This window comes from Crocodylus siamensis, unplaced genomic scaffold, assembly GCF_052110815.1.
Source record: "Crocodylus siamensis isolate JL-2025a unplaced genomic scaffold, ASM5211081v1 HiC_scaffold_16, whole genome shotgun sequence".
In the NCBI taxonomy this organism is placed as follows: Eukaryota; Metazoa; Chordata; order Crocodylia; family Crocodylidae; genus Crocodylus; species Crocodylus siamensis.
This window is the reverse complement of record NW_028324426.1, coordinates 1467372-1473830: the sequence shown is the minus strand read 5'-3', so window position 1 is coordinate 1473830 and position 6459 is coordinate 1467372.

Sequence of the window (6459 nt, the reverse complement as noted above, 5' to 3'; positions counted from 1 at the left end):
ACCGGAAAAACACAGACAGGCCTTTAGGGGAATCAAGGCCAAGGCGCAGAAGACCCCTAAGGCACTGTGGCATGACCTGAGGGATGAATTGACGAAGTGGCTGAGGCCCAATACCACCACGAAGGAGGAAATATGCGACCAGATCCTACTCGAGCAGTTCCTGGCAGATCTGGAGGACGACACCCAACGATGGGTAAGATGCCACGGTCCCACTTCCTCCCTTTAGGCACTCCAATGGGCGGAACAGTATACAGCGGCCCAGGCCGGGCGTCACCCCTCCCGAGGGAAACCCCGGGTGGAAAGTTCCCCCCCGTAAAGGAAAAGGGGGCAAGGGAGAGAAGACTCACGAGGGCAAACCCTTTAGTTGCTTCCGGTGTGGAGGCAGAGGGCATTTAGCTAGGTCCTGTCCATCGGAGGTTGAGTATCCCCTGGTTAAGGGGACCCCATACCTCAAGGGGGCCAGTAGGGAAAAGGAGGCTCCTCGAGAGGAGCCGATGGAGTGCGGGGTGGCAGACCGAGAGGAGGTCCCCCCCAACCGTTACCCCGGGTTAAAGCCTGGGTGGGGCAGCGGCCGCTGGAGGCTGTAATTGATACGGGGTGTGCGCAGACTGTGGTTCGGCCCTCTCTGATCAAGTGGCAGCGAGCACCCCGGTGTAAGGGGATCTACCTGGTCTGCCTCCACAACCAGCAGACGGACTTTGAGCGGTGGCTCCTGGAGGTTCGCCTTCAGGGGGTCTCGCGGTGGCTGCCGGTGGGTCTAAGCGAGGATATTTTACACCCCTTGATTGTGGGACGAGACTGGCCCGAAATATATGAAGTCCTGGACACCCTCCGGCCACGGAAGGAGTTAAGGGCAGGCTTGGCGGGGGAGGAGGTTGAACAACCCTGGCCGGACGAGCTGAGAGGTTTGGCCAACAATTACCAATTCCGGGAGGCCCAAGAGGAAGATGATAAACTACAACCTTTCCGTGAGGAGGCCCTCCAAGCCCTCCGACAACCGGTAAGCCCCTCCGCGGGTTCTGGGTGGGGCCCCCGGGTGGAATTGAGGCGGGGCCTGCTGTACCGTGTCAAGCCTGAACCCTGAACGGGGGCAGAGACGGAACAGCTTTTGATCCCAAGCCGGTATCGGGTACCTCTCCTTCAGTTAGCTCATGGAAATCCGATGGGGGGGCACTTGGGGAAAGGGAAGACGGAAGCACGCCTGACACGGTGGTGCTTCTGGCCACACTTGTATGACGACGTGGAAAGATACTGCAAGGGGTGCCGGGCTTGTCAACTAGTGAGTGCACACAAGCCATCCCGGGCTCCTCTGCAAGTGATGCCGATCATCCAAGAGCCATTTGCTAGGGTGGCTTTAGATGTGGTGGTCCCTTTACCACGTAGCACTTCCGGACACCGGTTCCTGTTGGTGTTCATCGACTATGCCACCCGCTTTCCTGAAGCTATCCCCTTACGGGCAGTGACGGGCGCCAAGGTAGCCGAAGAACTCATGAAGTGTGTGTCCCGATTCGGGATCCCAAAGGAGATCGTGACGGATCAAGGCACCAACTTCATGTCAGCGGTGATGGCCGCTCTGTGCCGGGTGCTCCACGTCTCCCACCTACGGACAACGATCTACCACCCCCAGACGAATGGACTCGTAGAACGTTTCAACGCCACGCTGAAAGGCATGCTCCAGCGGTGTGCCTGGGAAGACCCGGCTAAATGGGATCTCCTGGTGCCCCCGTTACTGTTCGCGGTGCGCGATGCCCCACAGGCCTCAACGGGTTATTCCCCGTTTGGGTTGGTCTTCCGACACCAGCCGCGGAGCCTATTAGACATTGTCAGAGAAAGCTGGGAGAACAGTGCGCGGGGAAGCCGGCAGGTAGACGGATACGCGCAAGAGTTCCAGGATCGTCTCCACAGGGCCCAGCAAGCGGCTCAAGACAATCTCGCTCAGGCTCAAGTGCAGCAAAAGCGCCGGTACGATCGGGGGACCCAAGAAAGGGAGCTACAGCCCGGCCAAAAGGTGCTGGTTATGTTGCCCAACCAGCCCAGTAAATTCGAGGCCAGATGGCACGGGCCAGCCCGGGTCATCCGGCGAACCGGCCCAGTGACCTACGAAGTTCAGAGGGAAGGCCGTCAGAGGTCATCCCAGATTCTTCATACTAATTTATTAAAGCAGTGGCAGGAACCCCAAGGACTCCTGTTGGAATTAGATCGGGAGCTTAGAGACGATCAAGATTCCAACCCAGAAGTGAGTCCTAAACCCCTGACCGAGAGACACCCCGAGGGTGGAACGCCCCTTTCTCTGCCCCAGCAGAGGGAGCTGCAGCGGCTCATGGCGGAGTTCCAGGACATGTTCACCGAGACTCCGGGAAAGGCTGACGGGGTAGAACATACCATCCGGACGCCACGGGGCCAGGTGGCTAGAGAGAAGTGGCGGCGGATCCCCTTCTTTAAGTGCCAATGCATCAAGAATGAAATTGACAACATGCTAGCTCAAGGCATCATCACCCCGTCCCGCAGCCCATGGCGGAGCCCGCTGGTAGCCGTAGAGAAGCCAGACGGCAGTTTGAGGATATGCATCGACTTCAGAAAACTGAACGCTATCACTCAATTCGACGCTTTCCCCATGCCACAGGTAACCGAACTCGTGGAGCGTATTGGCCAGGCCAATTTCATTTCCACCTTGGATCTAGCCAAAGGTTACTGGCAGATCCCCTTACGAAAAGAGGACCAACCCAAGACGGCCTTCGGAACCCAGTGGGGCCTTTACGAGTTTAAGCGAATGCCCTTCGGGCTGAATGGGGCGGCAGCCACCTTCCAAAGGCTCATCGATTGGCTCCTGGCGCCCCACCAAGCGTACGCCGCAGCGTACATTGATGACATCGTCATTTTGATGAGCATCAGGTCACTGGCCAACCCCTTGGTTGTTTACACCAAAACATGGGCCCAGCACCTTCAGGCCCTAAGGAAGGTATTGCAGGAATTACGAGCGATTGCAGCCACCAGGTCAACCCCAGGTAAGAGAATGGGACCTTGCAGCCACCAGATCAACCGCAGGCAAGCAAATGGGGCCTTGCGGCCACCAGGTCAACCCCCTGCAAGCCTATGGGGCTCTGCAGCCACCAGGTGAACCCCAGGTAAGTGAATGGGGCCTTGTAGCCACCAGGTCCATCCGAGGCAGGCCTAAGAGGACTTTTGGAGCCCACGTCAAACCCAGGCTAGCGAATGGGGCCTTGCAGTCACCAGGTCAACCCCCGGAAAGAGAATGGGGCCTTGCAGCCACCTGGTCAATCCCAGGCAAGTGAATGGGGCCTTGCAGCCACCAGGTTAACTCCAGGAAAGCGAATGGGGCCTTGCAGCCACAAAGTCAACCCCAGGTAAGCGAATGGGACCTTACATTCACCAGGTCAACCAACTGCAAGTCTATGGGGCCCTACAGCCACCAGGTTAATCCCAGGTAAGCGAATGGGGCCTTGCAGCCACCAGATAAACCACAGGCAAGCGAATGCGGCCTTGGAGCCACCAGGTCACTCCCCTGCAAGCGAATGGGGCCTTGCAGCCACCAGGTCAACCCCTGCAAGCCAATGGGTCCTTGGAGCCACCAGGTCACCCACAGGCAACCGAATGCGGCCTTGCAACCACCAGGACACTCCCCTGCAAGCGAATGGGGCCTTGCAGCCACGAGGTCAACCCCAGGCAAGCGCATGGAGCCTTGCAGACACCAGGTCAGTCCCAGGGAAGCGAATGTGGCCTTGCAGCCACCAGGTCAACCCCCTGCAAGCCTATGGGGCCCTGCAGCCACAACGTGAACCCCAGGTAATTGAATGGGGCCTAACACCCACCAGGTCAACCCCAGGTAAAGAGAATGGGGCCTTGCAGCCACCAGATTAACCCAATGGAAGCAAATGGGGCCTTGCAGCCACCAGGTTATGCCCAGGTAAGCGAATGGGGCCTGGCAGCCACCAGGTCAACCCCCGGTATGCGAATGGGGCCTTGCAGCCACCAAGTGAACCCCCTGGAAGCCTATGGGGCCCTGCAGCCACCAGGTGAACCCCAGCTAAATGAATGGGGCCTTGCAGCCACCAGGTCAACCCCAGGTAAGCGAAAGGGGCCTTGCAGACACAAGGTCATCCCAATGTAATCGAAAGGGGCCTTGCAGCCACCAGGTCAACCCAATGCGAGCGAATGGGGCCTTGCACCAACCAGGTCAGCCCCAGGTAAGCGAATGGGGCCTCGCAGATACCAGGTCAACCCAATGCAAGCATATGGGGCCTTGCAGCCACCAGGTTTACCCCTGCAAGCCTTTGGGCCCTACATCCACCAGGTGAACACCAGATAAGTGAATAGGACCTTGCAGCCACCAGATCAACCCCAGGCAAGCACATGGGGCCTTGCAGACACCAGGTCAACCCCAGTGAAGCGAATGTGGCCTTGCGGCCACCAGGTCCACCCCCTGCAAACCTATGGGGCCCTGTGGCCACCAGATGAACCCCAGGTAAGTGTATTCGGCCTTGCAGCTACCAGGTCAATCCCAGGCATGCCTAAGAGGACTTTTGGAGCCCACATCACACCCAGGCTAGCGAATGGGCCTTGCAGTCCCCAGGTCAACCCCCGAAAGAGAATGGGGCCTTGCAGCCACCTGGTCAATCCCAGGCAAGTGAATGGGGCCTTGCAGCCACCAGGTCAACCACAGGCAGGCGAATGCGGCCTTGTAGCCACCAGGTCACTCCCCTGAAAGCGAATGGGGCCTTGCAGCCACCAGGTCAACCCCTCCAAGCCTATGGGGCCCAGCAGCCACCAGGTGACCCCAGGTAAGTGAAAGGGGCCTTGCAGACACTGGGTCAACCCAATGCAAGCGAATGGGGCCTTGCAGCAACCATGTCAACCCCAGTTAAGTGAATGAGGCCTTATAGCCACCATGTCAATCCCAGCCAAGCGAACGGGGCCTTGGATCCACCAGTTCTCTCCCAGGAAAGCGAATGGGGCCTTGCAGCCACCAGGTCAACCCCTGCAAGTGAATGGGTCCTTGCAGCCACCAGGTGAACCCCAGGTAAACTTATGGGGCCTTGCAGACACCAGGTCAACCCAATGCAAGCGAAAGGGGCCTTGCAGTCACCAGGTGAACCCCTGCAAGCGAATGGGTACTTGCAACCACCAGGTCAACCCCAGCTAAGCTTATGGGGCCTTGCAGACACCAGGTCAACCCAATGCAAGCGAATGGGGCCTTGCACCAACCAGGTCAAACCCAGGAAAGCGTATGGGGCCTGCATCCACCAGGTGAACTCCAGATAACTGAAGGGGGCCTTGCAGCCAGGAGAGCAACCCCAGACAAGAGCATGGGGCCTTGCAGAAACCAGGTAGACCCCAGGGAAGCGAAGGTGGCCTTGCAGCCACCAGGTCAACCCCCTGCAAGCGAAGCAGAATGGGGCCTTGCAGCCACCAGGTCAACCACAGGCAAGCGTATGTGGCCTTGCAGCCACCAGGTCAACCCCCTGCAAGCCTATGGGGCCCTAAGGCCACCAGGTCTACCCCAAGTAAGTGAATGGGGCCTTGCAGACACCAGGTCAACCCCAGATAAGTGAATGGGGCCTTTGAGACACCAGGTCAACCCTAGGTAAGCGATTGGGGCTTTGCAGCCACCAGGTCAATCCCAGGTAAGCGAATGGGGCTTTGGAACCACCAGATGAACCCCCTGCAAGCGAATGGGACCTTGCAGCCACCAGGTGTAGCTCAGGCAAGCCTACGGGGCCTTGCAGACACGAGGTCAACCCAATGCAAGCGAATGGGGCCTTGCAACCACCAGGTCCATCCCAGGAAAGCGAATGGGGCCGTGCAGACAGCAGGTCAACCCAATAGAAGGGAATGGGGTCTTGCAGTCACCATCTCAACCCCATTTAAGCGAATGGGGCCTGGCAGCCACCAGGTCAACCCCAGGCAAGCGAATGTGGCCTTGAAGCCACGAGGACAAACCCCTGCAAGCCTTTGGGGACCTGCAGCCACCAGGTCAACCCCCGGCAAGCGAATGGGTCCTTGCAGCCACCAGGTGTAACTCAGGCAAGCGAATGGGGCGTGGCATCCACCAGGTCAACCGCAAGTAGGTGAATGTGGCCTTGCAGCCACCAGGTCAACCCTCTGCAAGCCTATGGGGCCCTGCAGCCACCAGGTGAACCCCAGGTAAGTAAATGGGGCCTTGCAGCCACCAGGTCAACCCAATGCAAGCGAATGGGTTTGTATCCACCTGGTTCCCCCCCACGTAAAGCGATTGGGACCTTGCAGACACCAGGTCAACCCAATGCAAGTGAATGCTGCATTGCAGCCACCAGGTCAACCCCAAGCAGGTAAGTGAATGGGGCCTTGCAGCAGACACCAGGTCAACCCCCGGAAAGAGAATGGGTCCTTGCAGACACCAGATCAACCCCTGTCAAGGGAATGGTGCCCTGCAGCCACCAGATCAACCCCCTGGAAGCCTAT